General features: G+C 42.4%; 1 pseudogene; it reads right to left on the reverse strand.

Moving 5' to 3' along the window:
* Positions 1-358: 358 nt before the first annotated feature.
* LOC138192802 (piggyBac transposable element-derived protein 4-like) lies at positions 359-6316 on the reverse strand (annotated as a pseudogene).
* Positions 6317-17408: the final 11092 nt, after the last annotated feature.

Consider the following 17408-nt stretch of genomic DNA (forward strand, 5'->3'; position numbering starts at 1 on the left):
CCAGTTAAAGCCTTAGCCAATCAGAGCGAGAGACCAAAATCTGCACCATCATGCCTCTGTGTTACTGATATTTCAGCACAGGAAGTGGACTTGGTGCCTTTCATTTATTCCTCCTGGATGCTGGTCTGGATTCATCATCTTTAGAGATTTTTATGGACTAAGAAATCCTGTGAGTTTAACATTGTTATGATATGGTGTTGTAACGGACCCAGAAGCAGACACAGTAGGAAGATGTTTTCTTTCGAACCAGGAAGTCTTTTATTATCCCCAAAACACTGACGCACAGTAGGCAGAGAATACACCATGTACAAGTCCGTATGGGGCCGGAGCCCAATGTTCAGCGATGAGTCTCCTCTCCTTACTTCTCTCCTCCTGAGCCAGAAACAGGCTTTGTCGCGGACCACAGCTGGCAGGCAGGCAGAACCTTCAGCTGTGCTGATGGAGAACGGTGAGTCAGAGGGCGGAGCTCGGAGGAGGATACTGCCAGGAACACAAAACACAAGCAAGTGACAAACAATAGCAAACAGACAGGTAAACGACAACACACATGAGGAGAGGTGATCGGGGACAAAAATAGAGGGAAACACACTAGGATCAGACAGGAATCCTCACAAACATAGTAAGTGTAGAAGTTGGATAATATACAGCGGAATTCTACATTTGAACCTTTAAGCAAGCTGATTCGCTCTCTTTACACAATTTTCATATTATTTTGTTTGTGTGATTGTGTGGATTTAAACTGGGTCCCAGTTAAACTAAGAGGCTTTTGCTTCAGTTTCACAAGTTATCTGTTTACATAATATGTAGCTGTTGTCAGCTGAGCTAGAGACCTTACCATGAAAGTTAAAGAAGAGTGAATATTGGACTAACATGCATCAGGTACCTTTAAAGTATCAGGTGTAATGACTTGCTATGTGTCTGCCAGATGGGCAAGTATATGAATTTGTTAACACATTAGCTTTAACAGCAGTACGTGGTCATAGCTTATAATGCATATTCTGCCCCATATTGGCCAGGAATTGATTGATGCAGCTTCAGTGTCCCCTGTAAATAGATCATGGAATGATAATTTGTCATACTGTATCATACTTTGAATTGATAAACATGAAAAATACATTTTTAATATTGAAAATGCCTGTATAATAATAACAATATATTACAAATCTATATCATGTGGAAAATAATAAATGAGGTACTGTAGGTTTATTTCCAGTTCCTGAAAAGGTGCAAACAGCTGTGTGTACTCTTCACAGTGTGTCAATATTTTGGAGGGAGCAAGAGAAACACATACTGTACACAAATCTGAAGGTCAGAGGCAAGTTACCCGGCAGCAAACTTACAGCAGCCCATGTGTGCCAATTTGACAAGTGGGATCAAATAAAAACTGTTATGCAACGACTTACAACTCTCTGCCAAGTTCAGATCCAGTGTATGGACTGAATAACATGCTAATAAAACAAAAGGTCCTGTGTAACAAGTGTGTTGCAACATCGGTGAAATCAGGTTGTCTGACTCTATCAGCAAAATAGAGACAACTGTGTGTGTTTCCTTTATAGTATGCCTGTACTGTAATTATTACACAATGCAAAAGTTTGTTCCATGTGTTGCCTGTGCTACAATCATTTGGCAATGACATGCAGGTCGGCTCTTTCATATATTTGTGTGTTAATTTATCTCTTAATTATTTGAATGATTTATGTTTATTACACTAAAGTTACCGACATAGCACTATAAAATTCAGCACTGTATAAAGGAGTGGAGAATTATCCTATATGTCAACAATGGGAAGCTGACCAGTCACCTTCATGCCAAGTTGTTGGCAGCAGGAGGGATGCAGTCCATTCTCCAGCAATTTGGCTACTCGTGTTTCAGAGATACCACATGTCTTACATAAACCCCACAGGATGCTATACAGTGGGTGGACACAAAGTACCTTCCTGAGCGTGGAACCACTGTAGCTGACAGGAATCTTGCTGTGGCATTTTCATAACCGACTTCGGCCCTGCAGTTCCCTTTTCATGGGGAACAGTCTGACTGTGTGCATCTTGAAAGAACAGCCAGCTCCCGGTCATTCTGTTGATCACCAAAGAAAAGCCGTACTGGACTCAGGTGGTAAAACATAGGTGTGTAAGTCCACATATCCTCAGCTCTGACACCGAGTAGGTCTATGTAGCATCAAGCTGGTCACAATTTATCACAAATGACGTGCTTGTTTATGTACAAAACAGTCACAATCAAAAACATGCCCCTATCGTAGAGTATTACACTTCATGAAGTTAAAAAATGGAAAACTGCCTGAGGGTAGAGTGTTCAAGAGCCACATTATTTACACATAAGCAGCATGATTCAGTTATTCTGCAAACTGATCACATGTTTCTATCTGCATGGTTTGATGTTGCGAAGGATGCAGATGAACTGACTGATGCTTTTAACTTTTAGATATTAGTTTGCATCTCTTAAAAACTGAAAATTATACAATGTAAAAGAGATAATTTATAAAATTCATGGAAGCAACATCACTTCAGTTTATGCAGCGGTATTGTAGCATACAATCCAAGTATTTGTATTAGGCCAGTTGAGACAGTATTTGAATGCATTATTCCAGTATGCTTTTTGCCTTTGTGTTTGCATAATTTACATGGAAAGGGAGGAGAGAAGGAGGGAGAAAATAGTCATGCTTTTTTACATCTCCTTTCCATTTTTCTTCCTTTTATCCGGCCTTTTACATCCCATAATTCTTTGAGGGCTTGACTGAGAAGTAAAGAAAAAAACTGCACGGATGAAAAAACAAAAATGTGCAAATGCATGTTTTTGCCTCAGTGATCCAACATAAAAGTAGCTGAGCATGGTGACAGTTTTTCTCAGATGATTGACACCCACATGCTGGGAGAGAAGTGAAGTGAATGAAACCTGCAGTTCAAAGTCAGAGTAGTAGAATAGCTGTGCGGTATGCAAAGGAGTGGGCTGTCAGTTGCATTCATCTCCCTGAGGCGACATGCCGAGCCCTCAACTCACCTTGAAGACAAGCTCGTCTACTTCACTTTCCCCGGCCTCTCCTTGCGTAGTATGTATATTTAACCCTTACATGTTATTTTAGATCTTCATGAAAAGAAAACTCCTGCAGAGTCACAAACACAAGCTCTTTCAGGGAGGATGATCCAACCCTACTGAATGGTTACCTCACAGTAACGTTTAATGACAACAGCTGTCACAGTCTTACTTTATTTTATATTTTCCTCTCCCTTCTGTCAACATCAACATATGTTTTACATTGTGGGCATCCATTGTGAGGCAGAGCAGAGAGGAGAAACCAGTCATTTGTCATCCTTCCTTTCCCTTCCAATATCTCTCTCTCTCTCTCTTTCCAGTTTGTTCTGCTCCATTAAAATCACCTCTAGCTGTCTGAGAGTCGGTGGGCAGAGGGCCAGGGAGGCCAGACACTCATGAGGTTGGGATTGAAGCGTGACCGCCAGAGCCAGGCTTAAATACTTTCAAAGCATTTTTAACTGCTGTTAAATACTGAAGTGGCATCACTGGGGAGCAAAAACTGCAGTTTCACTTCAAGCTAATGAAAGATAGCACAGAGCTATTTACCTTCTTGCCAGCTGGGAGTATGAAATAATACTAAACATAATAACCTAAACCTGCAAGAACCAATTTTTTTGGCTGCAGAGGAAAACGATTCCTGGATGCTAACAGGCTTATTTTTTTAAGTCTGTAGGAAATTCATGGTTCTATAGGTCCTTGATACTCCACTTTGGTCACTACCTTAATAGGCTACTAACTTTGTCTATCTGCTGTTTGGTTCTGGCAGGTAGCATACAGGAGATGTAATGAGCTTTTGGTCTGACAGCAGCTGCCTGATGCAGGTAAACACAATGCTGTGAGAATAGTGAAGCTGAACCAAAACAGGACTTTAATGAATACAAAAATAAATTTAAAAAAAGAAACGATGGAATTTAGATTCATTTTGGAACATTTGACGTGTCATAATAGAAAAAGCACAATGCTGTGGGTAACATCAACAAAAATGGGGATTTCATTCCCCTGCAGGCACCAGCAATGTGCCAAATTCACAAGATATAGCAACTATGCTTTTATAACTTGGCTGAAGTGTATTTATTAAGAAAATGTGACTGCAAGAGAAGCACAGTAATACACGAAGCATGAGACTTAGATGTTCAATAAAAGAAGAGATGAAAAATAGCAAACATGTCAACATTATGTGTGGGTTAAGGTTGAATATAAGCACTAAAGATTTTTTTTTTTAAACTGCAAATGTCTCTGTTATATTCAATTGTCATAGTCAGTAAACCAAAGCAGCTAAATGCATCATGTAGCCATTAATATTTTCCTTTTCTTTTTCACCTGTGCTTTTCCTACTGTGAAATGTCAAAATGTCTTTCGTGAAAAAGGCTTATTATGGGTTGTGTTGGTGGGGTGAGAAGTTTCTGTTGATGTTTTAACACTTTTTTACGTCAATAAAGTAGGCCAAAGTTATAACCCAATGTTTCTGAAGTGAACAAAGCTAACACTTTCCTCTGAAAAAGAAAGCTACAAACTTTAAAGAGACACCTTTCAAGTAATAATTACATATTTAAACCAAAGGGTTTTAAGAAACATTCCTTGAAGAAGTAATGTTGAGGATAATGCAATGTTTTGAAGTGTGTTTGCCGTGACTGAAATTAACAACACAGTTTGCAAAGAACCGCGGTGAAGCATTTAATCATTGTGGTTGAGCAACATGTTGCAACATATAAATTAGGTGAACAGCCTGTCCACAGAATGATACTGTAAACAGGTTTCATTAGGGATGTTCATCCCTCACTCAGTCATTTATTCCCAGAAGATATAATAGGAGATTTACTATAAGCCTGCTGTTGATCTGAGACTGTGCATGAATGTGATGTCATGAGTGATTAATAGTCTTTCTTAGAATCTGAATAAACAAACGTGCCATAAAAATGTCAAAACATTATTTCTCATTTATAATAGATTAGACTTTTGTTTACACATTTTACATCTTCAAATCATCAGATATTCTGTTTTTTATTCTTTTATTTTGAAAGGTTAACATTTTCAAACAGCAAACCTCAGTTTGTGTGGTATCAGAGGTGGTTCCACTCATTGAGTGAGTACAGGAGCCATTTAACCCTTGTGTGGTGTTCATATTTTTGTTATTCAGCCAGTGTTTGTGTGTCTGGTGGACCCACTGCATTTTGGGGTTTTTAATTTTAATCAAACAATTTAATGTGAAAATACTCAACAGATGTTTACTTCATCCCAATTACAAACAATATAAACAGCATATATGGTTAATATTTGCCCTTTACCTTTGTTAGGTCACATTTATGAATTAAAGTGGTACTCGTTTTTTGCTTGTTTTTGTCCAGGACAACTTTCATTCTTTGATTTTTCTCAGGGCTCCTCCATCAAGCTTCCCTGTGTAGACTTGTAAGTTCCAAGCATATGAGGAAGTGGCATCACAGGCAGCCCAGATTTTGATGCCATATGTTGCAGGTTTAGATGGTATATACTGCCTGAAGGGGCAGCGGCCACTAAATGGCATCAACATCACTTGTCCCACACTGTCCTGATGGCAGCTAGCTTGTCTCTCTGCTGTCGAGCTGGTCTGTCGTCTTGGTTATCAAAACAGATAATCCTCGAAATTATGTGGAAGTTTTCCAGAGACATTGTTGCACGGAAACGTTATCTGCCAGTTTCTTCATCCCACAGGGATTCTGTGGATTCCCCTTTGGACCTGAAAACTCCAGCAAGGATAGGAACCCCAAAGTAGGCATACTTGGGTAAATGGGTTTGGTCCATCTCCTTCCACCTCTCTCCAAAAACACACCTTTCTTCTAAATTAGCACAAACCAGAATAATTTTCTGGATGGAATCTGGGATGAAAAGGTCAAAAGAAGACTTGATGTCCTGCACATGAGTAACTGCCGTCCGTGTTGACCCTGGTTGCATCCTTATCACATTGGCCGCCATGTCGGGGTGGCTCATTTTTTGGGCAAGACCATTCAATTTCACCATTTTTTGACATCCATATTTCTTCACTTGCTACTTAATGACGGGCTTGTTCTGGTCCTGGGGCTGGCTGCTGACAGGCTGGTCCTGGGGCTCATCTTCGTTTTGGAACTAGCTGATGCTCAATCTCATCCTCTTCTTCAAAGTCACTGTCAGACTCAGAATTTTCAGATATGTGATCCTCACATTCTGAAACCTCTTCCTCTACATCATTATCAAAAGCTTCTCTCTCTTCCAAAATCAATTGCAAGGCCCTCTGAGCAGAGAATGTTTTGGCCATCTTGGTCAGTTGTGATAAGGAACCACACTGGCAAAGCTATATTTATTGTGTCCCGCCCACAATTTGCAGCTGGGATAGAGTATGAGCAAATAAAGATTGGTTCCTGCAAGACAGAGGGTAACATGTGTGGGAATGTGAGAGCAGACAGGTGTCGGTGCTGGAATTTTTCAACAATGTTTAAACCTTGTGCGGGAACGGGAGGAGCAGAAACACAAAACTGAAGGTCCACAGGACCTACAATTTCCACACTTTTATTATCCCCTGGTCCAGTGGACCCTAACATCCTGTATGTAATATAAATGTGTAGGGGGGGTGTACAGTATGTGGTCATTGAAAATGTGTTCTGATATATGTTCTTCACGGAAAATGAGCCAAGGCTAATGAGTCTGAGTTTGAAAAAATAAAAAAAATAAAACGTGTCCCATAGACCCGAACACCACACAAGGGTTAAAGGACTTTGGTGGGAGATTAGTGCGTTAGTCTCAAGTACCACAATCATTATCTGTAAACACAGTGCTGTCCTGTGTGGGCAAATGCTCAGCAGACTGTGATGTAAAGTGTTAATGTGATCCCCTGCTTCATCATGTGTTAATGAGTCATATCCCCTGAGGGAAGACCAAGATGGCTGTAACGGGAATCCCTTACTACGATGGGTTGCCGTTGGCACAAATCACACCCTCGAGCACCGGGTTAGTTCAATCGGCTTTATTTGCACCACTATTCCACGCAGCCACAGTGTATGCGCTCTCCTGCCGCACCTCCGAGCACACACGTCACGTTCGTCTTTCCGTCCAGCTGTACCTGTCCTCCTTCTCCGACAGCTTCCGGCTGATGTACAGAATGGGGCAGTTAACCCCCCGTACCTGCTGGGAAAAAACAGCCCCCAGCCCTCTGATGCATCTGTCTGCAGGGTAAAGGGAAGAGAGAAGTTATGTGTGTGGAGGAGGGGTTCCCCACACAGAGCCTGTTTCACCCTCTCAAACGCCAACTGGCACTGCTCCGTCCACTGGACCGGATCTGAGGCACTTTTCAGGGTCAGGTTGGTCAAGGGACTGGTCAGATCTGCAAAGCTCGGGATGAACCGTCTGTAATAACCCGCCAGCCCCAAAAAAAAACGCCTCACCCCATTTTAGTCTTGGGCAGGCTGCGATAGCAGCAGTCTTGTACCCCAGATACCATACCTCCCTCGGTCCAACTGCCCACTTCCCTGGGTTGGCGGTGAGGCCAGCCTGCCTTAGGGACTCCAGACTGCGCCCACCCGCTGCACATGCTCTGCCCAGGTGGTGCTGTGAATGATGACATCATCCAAGTTGGCGGCAGCATACGCAGCATGTGGACACAGCACCCGGTCCATGAGGCGCTGGAAGGTGGCTGGGTTACCGAACAACCCAAAGGGAAGTGTAGTAAATTGGTATAATCCAAACGGAGTAGAGAAGCCAGTTTTTTCCTTGGACTCTGGCGACAGAGGAATCTGCCAGTAGCCCTTGGTTAAATCCAGTGTCATAAAGAAACACACAGTGCCCAGTCGGTCCAGGAGTTCATCGACCCGGGGCATTGGGTACGCATCAAATCGTGACACATCATTCACCCTGCGATAGTCCACACAGAACCGTATAGCTCCATCCTTCTTGATAACAAGAACAATGGGGCTACACCAGGCACTGTTGAACTCTTCTATTACTCCCATCTCCAGCATAGCAGACAATTCCCTCTGAACAACGTTTCTTTTGTGTTCAGGTAACCTGTAGGGTCGTGACCGCACCGACATGGCTGGAGAAGTCTCAATTTGGTGCACTATGAGGTTTGTGCGTCCTGGCAGGGGGGAGAAACGTCAGCAAACTGCTTTTGCAACTGGGCAACATCTGCTCTCTGGGTCCCGGAGAGATGGACATCATAAGAGAGCGAGGCAGGACTGGTGGACTTTGGAACCTCTGGCCCCAACTCCTCTCTCTCAGACACCGCGGACACCAGAGAAACAGACTCTGCTTCTCTCCGTTCTTTTAGGAGGTTGAGGTGGTAGCTCCGCCCCTGTCAGAACACACCACCTCATAGTCAACATCCCCTACTCGCCGTGTGACCACAAAGGGCCCTTGCCACTTTGCAAGGAGTATCGAGCTGGAAGAAGGAGTACCGAGCTGGAAGAAGGAGTACAAGTACTTTTTCTCCCGGTGTAAAATTGCCTCAGCCTGGCCCCTCTGTTGTACAGCAGTTGTTGACATTCCTGGGGCTGTAGCAAATTCTCACGTGACATCCAACCCAGTGTGTGGAGTTTTGCTCACAGGTCTAGGACATATTAAATTTTGTTTTTACCGGGGTTCGGACCGTCCTCCCAGTTTTCTTTAAGCAGGTCAAGCACCCCTCATGGTTTCCTGCCAAACAGCACCCCAAAGGAAGAAAATCCTGTGTAGGCCTGGGGGACCTCCCGCACTGCAAACAACAGAGGATCAAGCCATTTATCCCAATTGCGTTCATCTTCGTGGATAAATTTAGGCATCATGGACTTTAAAGTCTTATTCAGACGCTCCACAAGACCGTTGGTCTGTGGGTGATACACACTGGTCCGAATAGATTTAACGCCCAGTAATCCATACAATTCCCTCAGTGTTCGTGACATGAACGAGGTGCTCTGGCCAGTCAGAATCTCTTTCGGGATTCCGACTCAGGAGATGACCTGAAACAGAGCCTGCGTGACACTCTTTGCAGAAATGCTGCGCAATGGCACTGCCTCAGGATATCGTGTTGCGTAATCCACCAGAACTAACACAAAGCGATATCCGCGTGCACTCCGGTGAAATGGGCCGATGAGGTCCATGCCAATTCGTTCAAATGGGACCTCCATTAATGGCAAAGGATGCAACAGCGCCCTCGGAATGGCCGGCTGGCTTACCAATTGACACCCCGGGCAGGATGTGCACCACCGGCGCACATCCCCACGGATACCCGGCTAATAAAATCGGGTCATTATCCGGTCCAGTGTTGTGCCATATCCCATGTGGCCAGCCATTTTCAGCCACAATGCCTCCACCAACGCCCTTGGCCGAACCAGACTCTGGTAAATCATTGACTATGTACAGCCAGAATCCACTATTGTCTGATGTACACCCCCCTGGATCCTTACCGGAACACGGTACGTTGCTGCTGGATTGGGAGAGGGCATTGGAAGCCTGGCAACCCGAATCATCTGGGCCACCTCCATCAGCGGACACTCCCTCCTGAAGTGCCCAGGCTGCCCACACCTCCAAAACTCCCGCCCTGACGGTTGAGGAGCCCCCTGTAGGCTGGGAACAGTGCAGGTGTTTGCTGGGGCCTGTGGATTGGAGGATTGAAGGAGGGGTGGTGAGCTGGTAGGGGCCAAGCCAGGAACTGCTGCTGTAAGGGGTGGGAGTCGGTCGGGCCGAAGCCAGCGGGCGACCGCTATCCCCCTGACTGCTGGGATGGACAGCTTTATTTTCGCCACTATTCCACAGTGTATACGCTCTCCTGCCGCGCCTCCGAGCACACACGACACATCCATCTCTCCGTCCGTCTGTGTCTCCACTTATGGGGAGAGAGAGACAATCAGCAATTGGGCTCAGATGGGCTAATTAAGCCTCTTCCCCGCACTGTTCCCTGAACCACTCCCCCACTCTGTCCCCGATGCAGATAAGCCAAACCACACCCCACTACCACAATGGCCATCATCTATTCTCAATAGCAACTGCAAAGACACACATTCTGCCTGAAAGTAGTGTGTTGTTGGGGAGGCTTTCGTGCATCCCTGAATGTATGTACGTGCATGCACAGATATGTTAGTGTGCCAGCAGGCCTGTACAGCATTATCAGTTCTTGTGTAACATTACACAAAGCATTACTGTCACTGAGGGAGCAGAAATCCTCACCTCCAGTCTGAACCCCATTTAAAACATGACGTATGTGTTTGCAGTAATTAAGCCTCAATTGGCACTTTAACACTGACACATTTTAATGGGTTTCTGATTCACTGTTATTTACAGTTTCTCTCTGTTGCTTTTCCACTTATTCATACCCTGCCTCCTTAGAAGGAACAGTTAAATCTTGCAAAGTGGTTCACACAAAGTACCCCTGAGGTTTAAAAATCAGGTTTTGAAATATATGTGTAACAATGTGTGCTCAATGTGGGACACATGACAAGTGGTAACTGTGGTAAAAAGAAAAAAAAATAATAGCAATATTGTTAACCTCACAATTTATGTCCAATACTAACATTCATTGCCAGTGGGGGTAATTATTTTATTTACTTTGGATGTGGTAGTTGATGGGTATATTCTCTTCTGATCTTCATGCTGGTAACCAGAGCTGTGTTATTTTACCAGAACTGGTGTAACCCAAATTACATTTCATTTAGCTGATGCTTTTATCCAAAGCGACTTACAACACACCGATAGTACACCATCAGGAGCAATTTAGGGTTCAGTGTCTTGCTCAGGGACACTTAGGCATGTGGACAGGAGGAGCTGGGGATTGAACCACCAACCTTCTGATTAGTGTGCAACCCACTCTACCGACTGAGCCACAGCTTCCCCATGTCATTTTACTGCTTTACATTTTTGTTGATGAATATGTTTATAATTACCCAGAAAAGGAAATGTTTCAGTATATGGAGATATACTCAAAACATGAGCTCATGAATAGAGTTTGTTTAGTTTAATAGAAAGCACGTATTCACAGACAAATGTTGCCTACTTGTTTCAACAAATGCTGTATGTCAATGTCAATGTAATTCATTAAATTCTATAATTTAAAAGGCAGCAGGATTAAGTCTGAATATATGAAAGGAGAGAAAATACATCGGGATGCCAGCGACCACAGAGGACGTTGTGTTCATAAGAACTCGGATATCTGAGTTTGTCTGCATGTACTTGCAGTTTCTCAAACAAGACCCGTCATCTTAACACACACCGGCTCTCTCTTATGTAATCATGTGTATATTCGCAGTGTGTGTGCACAGTATGTGTAGCTGTGGCTTGGCTTACATACAGTATATAAGTACATATTTCTGCACATGGGAGCCATATAAAAAGCAATACATTCACCACCCTCCAACCCTTACCACCTTTTACCAAGCGATATTTATGGCTGCATAGGAGCTCTGTGGCTACATTATACTTATTTACATTCACTCTGACAGCACTTTAAGGAAAGAAGCCATGAATTAGAGGCACACACACACACACACACACACACACACACACACACACACACACACACACACACATACATACACACTTCTGAAAGGCACAGGGGAGCGCTGTAAAAAAGAGAGCAGGGGAAACATAACACACTTGTGCCGAGCACTCTCATTTCAAATTGCCCTCGGGTCTCGTGAATGTAAGGAATTCACAGCGAGGGGTGGGGAAAAAAGGCTGTTTGCTAGTGCTGCGTCTGCTGTTGGGCAGATGGAGGGATGTGTGATACACTTTCAGTCACACACATACATGCACTCGGCAGGAGCCTTTTGAACCAAACTCATGCATAGGCACTTACAGACATATGATTCCTCAGTGCACACATACACTGACAAAACGATAAATAAGTGCACAAAAATAATGCACAAATCTGCAGAAGCACACATGCCCACACACAACAGGACACCTTTTAAGTAAACCCATAATAGCTTTCATCATCTGGTTTCGTCTAACATGTTCTAACACAATTTAACTTCTCTTCACTGGCTTCCTGTGAAATCAAGAATATAATTTAAAATTCTCTTGATGACTTACAAAGCCCTACATGACCAGGCTCCATCATATCGTAGAGATCTTATAGAACCATATAATCCTTGCAGAGCACTTTTCTCTCAGTACGCTGGTCTGCTTCTGGTTCCTAGAGTTTATAGAAGTAGAATGGGAGGCAGAGCCTTCAGTTTTCAGGCTCCTCCCCTGTGGAACCAGCTCCCAGTTTGTCTTCGAGAGGCAGAAACCCTCTCTAGCTTTAAGATTAGACTCAAAACGTTCCTTTTTAATAAAGCCTATAGTTAGGGCTGGCTTAGGGCTGAACCAACCCTTAGTTATGCTGTTATAGGCCGAGGCTGCTGGGGGACCTTGTTACACGCTGAGCTTCTTTTCTTTCCTCCTACTCTTTAACTGACTCATACCTCACCATCTTTTTCTCTCCCATATCTTTTTCTTATTGTCTGTTGTCTCCATTCAGTTCCCCTGTTCGCGTAGTTTCTGTTCTTTCTTTTGCAGATGTCCCGTCATGGAGCTGCATGTCTCGGCCCTGCGCTTGTCGTCTCCACCAACAGTTCTTCTCTTCTATCTCTATGCTGTCCTTTTCTCTCTCTGCTCTCCTCTCACCCCAACCGGTTAAGGCAGATGGCCGCCCACTCCTGAGCCTGGTTCTGTCGGAGGTTTCTTCCTGTTAAGAGGGAGTTTTTCTTCCCTCTGTTGGAGGTTTTTCTCCCTGAAAGAGGAGTTTTTTTCCCCCTCCTAGCTTATGTGGGAATTGTTGAATTGTCGGGTTTCTCTGTATAATATTGTAAAGTCTTGCTGTAAGGACTTCAATGTGTTAAGTGCCATGAAATAACCCATGTTGTGATTTGGCGCTATATAAATAAAGTTGAGTTGAATTGAATTGAATTGAACAAACTGACGTCTGTCAGGCAGCATAGCTGTTCTGTAAATTCACTTTTATCCTCAGGGTACATGTCTTATGAGGGATTCAATGCATAGCCAGTCTTTATTAAAAGACATAATTAATTTAATTATCATTTTGTAAAGTTTATGAAATTAATTTTCCCCTGTAATTCATTCAGTCATTTGGTGTTTTTCAGTGCTGATCCCATGACAACATTTGTACTTTTTGAGATATATTTGTGAGTTATATTTTCAAATGACCTCATTATAGTTGCAGCAACTAATTTCCTATGGTATGGTAATATGGTATTCTTAAAAATCAAATTGTTTGTTTTTTGGCCAACCAGGGGCCCTGGACCTCTATGGACCCCAAAACACCCAGGTTTATGCATACCTTGATTAACCTCAACATGTTAGATATACACTCCACTGATGTAAATGTACATTGTATAACAAGTTAACCTCCATCCTTCTTGGTTTACACAGGGACTCAGATGCTAGCATGGTAACCCACAAAAGTAAAACAGAGGATCTGGTAAATTATGGGCCTCCTTCACATCAGCATGTTAGCTAAGTCACTATTAGAAAGTCGGCTGTGTTTAATTGGCCTACAGCCTCACAGACATGTTAGCTGTAGATTCTCATATGAGCAAAGCAGTTGGTAATCCAGCTGCATGTGGATCAGACCTCCAAAAAGCTGATACTCCATATCAATTGGATTTACAGGGTTTTCTTTTTTCTTTTATCAAGAATTTGTTAAAAAGCAGTTTTGACCGATCCTCCATGTTCTTTCCTCTGGTCTATAGAGGCGACGTTGAGTCAAAATCTTTGAATTTGTTTGGTTTGTGTTGTCAAATTACTGGCAGGTAATTAAAAAAACATGGTTGTACGAAATAGGCTGTTGTAAGTAAGTGACCAACAATTATCTTCAGAATCAAATAATTTTTTCTTTGACAATCGATGTCTGTGTACAAAATCAGAAAGCAATGAAAAATGTTGATCATTAATGGCTGTCACCCAAGTAAATTTGGGTCTTGTTTTGATTGACCAGTGTTACCAAGGAATGTTGGGTATTTTTGCCTAATTCAGGGATGTGTGTAGACGTCAGGTTCATTTTGATACTGTTGGTGACCCAGAAAGTGGAAGACGCTTATACCTCTGCCTCTGACTTCTTTACGCTGGAATGACGTGAAGCCCAAATGGGATGTAAAACCTCAACAAACCTGCCCTCAAGTTAAAATCCCATGAGGTGTAGAACCAATATTTCATAACTACCTGTCAATGTAAACAAATGCAGCATAAAAGCCTGATAATAAAATCTGTGCATAAGACACTTAACCCCCACCTGCTCCACAGCAGCTCTCCTGTAGCTGACCTCTGATGTCCTTTTGAATGGAAGAGTAAAAGTGAGAAGATAACCATCCCTCAAGGGTCAATAAAGTGCAGCGAAATCTGGTTTAGAGGTAGATTTTCCCTTCAAGTTCCTGGCGTACTTGTTTCCATGAGTGCTGGCTTGTTTTCACTGAACCAGAGTGTGGTGGAAAATAAAGTAAAAACACAAGCCTCTTTCACGGAACTCCTTGGGAAGTTCATTTTCCCTGCGTGTGTGTGTGTAAAAGGGAGCTGTGCTTCATGCATGTGTGGTAGTGGGTGAAACGCTCAGCAGGCAGTTTGCAATATGTTTATTCAGACACACTCGCAGGGGGTAAAAGGAAGGGAGCATTTTACCTAATAAATCTCATCTGGTCAACTTTGCTATGCTACTCAAATGACCCAGTGGAGTTACATTGAAATGTCAGCATGAATCAACAGGAAAATTAAAGTTGCCCCGGCGTCTTTATAAACACTAGAAAAACTGGCACTAGAAGAAGAAAATGTTCTACAGTATATGACCCCATATTAACTCAGAGGAACAGAACACTGGAGCTGGATTAGTTTGCCCAATTTTTCATCTTGAGCTGCTGCTCGTTGTGAATCCCTCTGATGCTTTTGTCCTAAAACCAGGAAGGCTCTTAGAAATAACAGAAATGGAAATGGTTTGCTGCCCTGTCATATAATTTTCTGGCTCCAAATAATGCTTGTGGGTAGCAGCGTGAGGCTAATTAAACAGTTTAATGAGGACTGTCTTACATCACTGATGCTCTCTCTTCCTCTCTTCATGAAAACATTGTAAAACTGCTTTTGATGATTTTCGTATCTCAACTTTAAAGAAAGGATTACATGCTTTTCCGCAGTTTGAGAAAAATACAGAACGAGCCGTGGCATTTAGCCTGATTGAGTTTACATTTTTAGACTTGCTTATGCCCAAAAGACAGAATTTAATAAGTAGCATACTACTGCATGCTACTTATTAAATAAATGCCAAAGCAGAAAACCACATTGACTTATATGCTATTATGTTATAGAAAATTATACTGTACATTCTAACAGATAATTACTAAATTGTAAAGAAATGTGTAAAACAGCCAAAGGCAATTACAGCATGTGATGGGTGAGTTACACTAATCCAAAGACACAGTAACATCTCATTCTCATCAAGCCAACCTCAAAGACATGCGATCTTTGAAAGCTTCTTTCATATATCAAATATGCTTTTGCTCTTATCTTCTTTCGATCTTTCCTTGAGGTACCTTCCGGATTAAGGTCGGTTTCTGGTGGCATCTTTTTGGTAACTAAATTATCATTGCTGAGGTGTTTTGGAACTGCAAATCTCAGAGATTACACATCTATCACTTGTCAATTGCATGTTATTTGTTGATTAAGTATACATTTCTGGAGGTTTAATGCTCTCATCAATAAATATTGCTGCTCTTGAACAGTTTTTTTATTCCATCAGTTGACCACTGGGAGAAGAAACGAATAAACAAAAAAGCCTAATTTCTTGCATACTGGAAGATTTTCCCCAGAGAAGACAAGCCATAAAGTGTTGGTATAAGCTGAAATACACACATTATCTATGAAACTTGCATGTTTTTGGCCATTTGATGGAAATAATTATTTAACACAAAATAGCATCACCTTCTTAGTTGATATTTTATATCAACTAAAAAAACCATGTTGCCAGCATGAATGTCAGACAAAGACACCCTTTTAGCTCCATTTTTGGTCTCCACCGTCTCCTGAGGAAAATATACGCCCCAATATGTTCACCATCTGACTGCAAACAGTCTTGCTGATATGAACTGGGGCCAAAAACAACACTGATGAGAGCAGTGAGAATAAATTAACAAACTGATAATGAGTAAGTTGTAAGTATCATGGTTATCCATTCCATAACACAAACGTGAAATAATGAAACATTTCAAGCTATAGGCTTTGTCCAAAAACAAATCATATTTGCGATGGTCCACTCCATTTAATGTCCACCATTTAGCTTTACTGGCCACATTGTGTGCAAATTTATCCAACATACAAGGTATGATTGTTCCTAAACATGATGTACTGTTGCGCAGGAACAGAACGCAGCGCACTAATGTAAATGGAGTAGGAGGAAGCAATAACTTTTGTGAGTTAGTATTTCAAATTACACCATTCAATCAACATCAGCACCAATGTTACACGGATTTTGAATGTGGGTATATGGGTGGGAAACTCTAACTTGTTTTCTACTCTGTGAGTGGGCATACTGTCATGTTAGAGAGACAACAGTTCAGGTTGTTTACACCAAATATTTTCCCGACACGGTTTAGATGCTGAGGAACGAATTCGCAGTGCAAAACCCCACAATTGAAAGAAGGAAAAGCCACCTGGTTGCGTTGCTGCTGTGCCGTGCCTTCTTCGGTCTTGACGGGCAATGATGTTTTTGAGGGAAATGTCCAGGGCATCCAATGCTTAGTGCAAACACTTGGTGTACTTATCTCTGCTGTGACAATATTCATCTTTTCATGTTGCACAAAAGCAAAAAATGTGTTATCATTTTGAAATCATCAGTGCCGCCAACCCGTTTCCACTCAAGACACGAGACCTTTTTGTGATACAGCATGAACCTTTTTTTTTTTTCTTCTAAATGACAGTAAAAACAGTTAAATTTCAACAGTCTCTTTCACAGTATGTTTCTCGAAAACACTCATAGAACCAAAGACAGATTTGTAAGGAGACTTCTGTGGTCGGTGGCACTCTGTGGGTGGACAGGCCGTAATTGAAGTGTTTATTGCTAGTCATTCCACCCAAAATGGAGGAGAATTATGTGAAATTACAGTAATGGAGGTCATTATTTTGATCTCAAATTCAGTCAGTTCTCATAATTCCATTAGAACCCATGGGCTGATTGAACATACTTAAAATTTGTGAATGTACCCACACATTTATCTATTTTTGCAGCTATGGAGATTTGGGTTGTTGTGGCAGCAGGCTCAGCAAAAAAGACCAACCATGCTTTCCATTTCTTTCCATGTCCTGGGTGACCTTGAGGCAATCTTTGGCCACATCAGACAGGTAAATGCTGCAGGATGCTTTTTTTCTCAGACGGAAATACCTCCAGGGAGGGTTACACTACAAGG

Source organism: Embiotoca jacksoni, unplaced genomic scaffold (genome assembly GCF_022577435.1).
Source record: "Embiotoca jacksoni isolate LCO1_2020_lvr unplaced genomic scaffold, fEmbJac1.0.p SCAF_9, whole genome shotgun sequence".
NCBI lineage: Eukaryota > Metazoa > Chordata > Actinopteri > Embiotocidae > Embiotoca > Embiotoca jacksoni.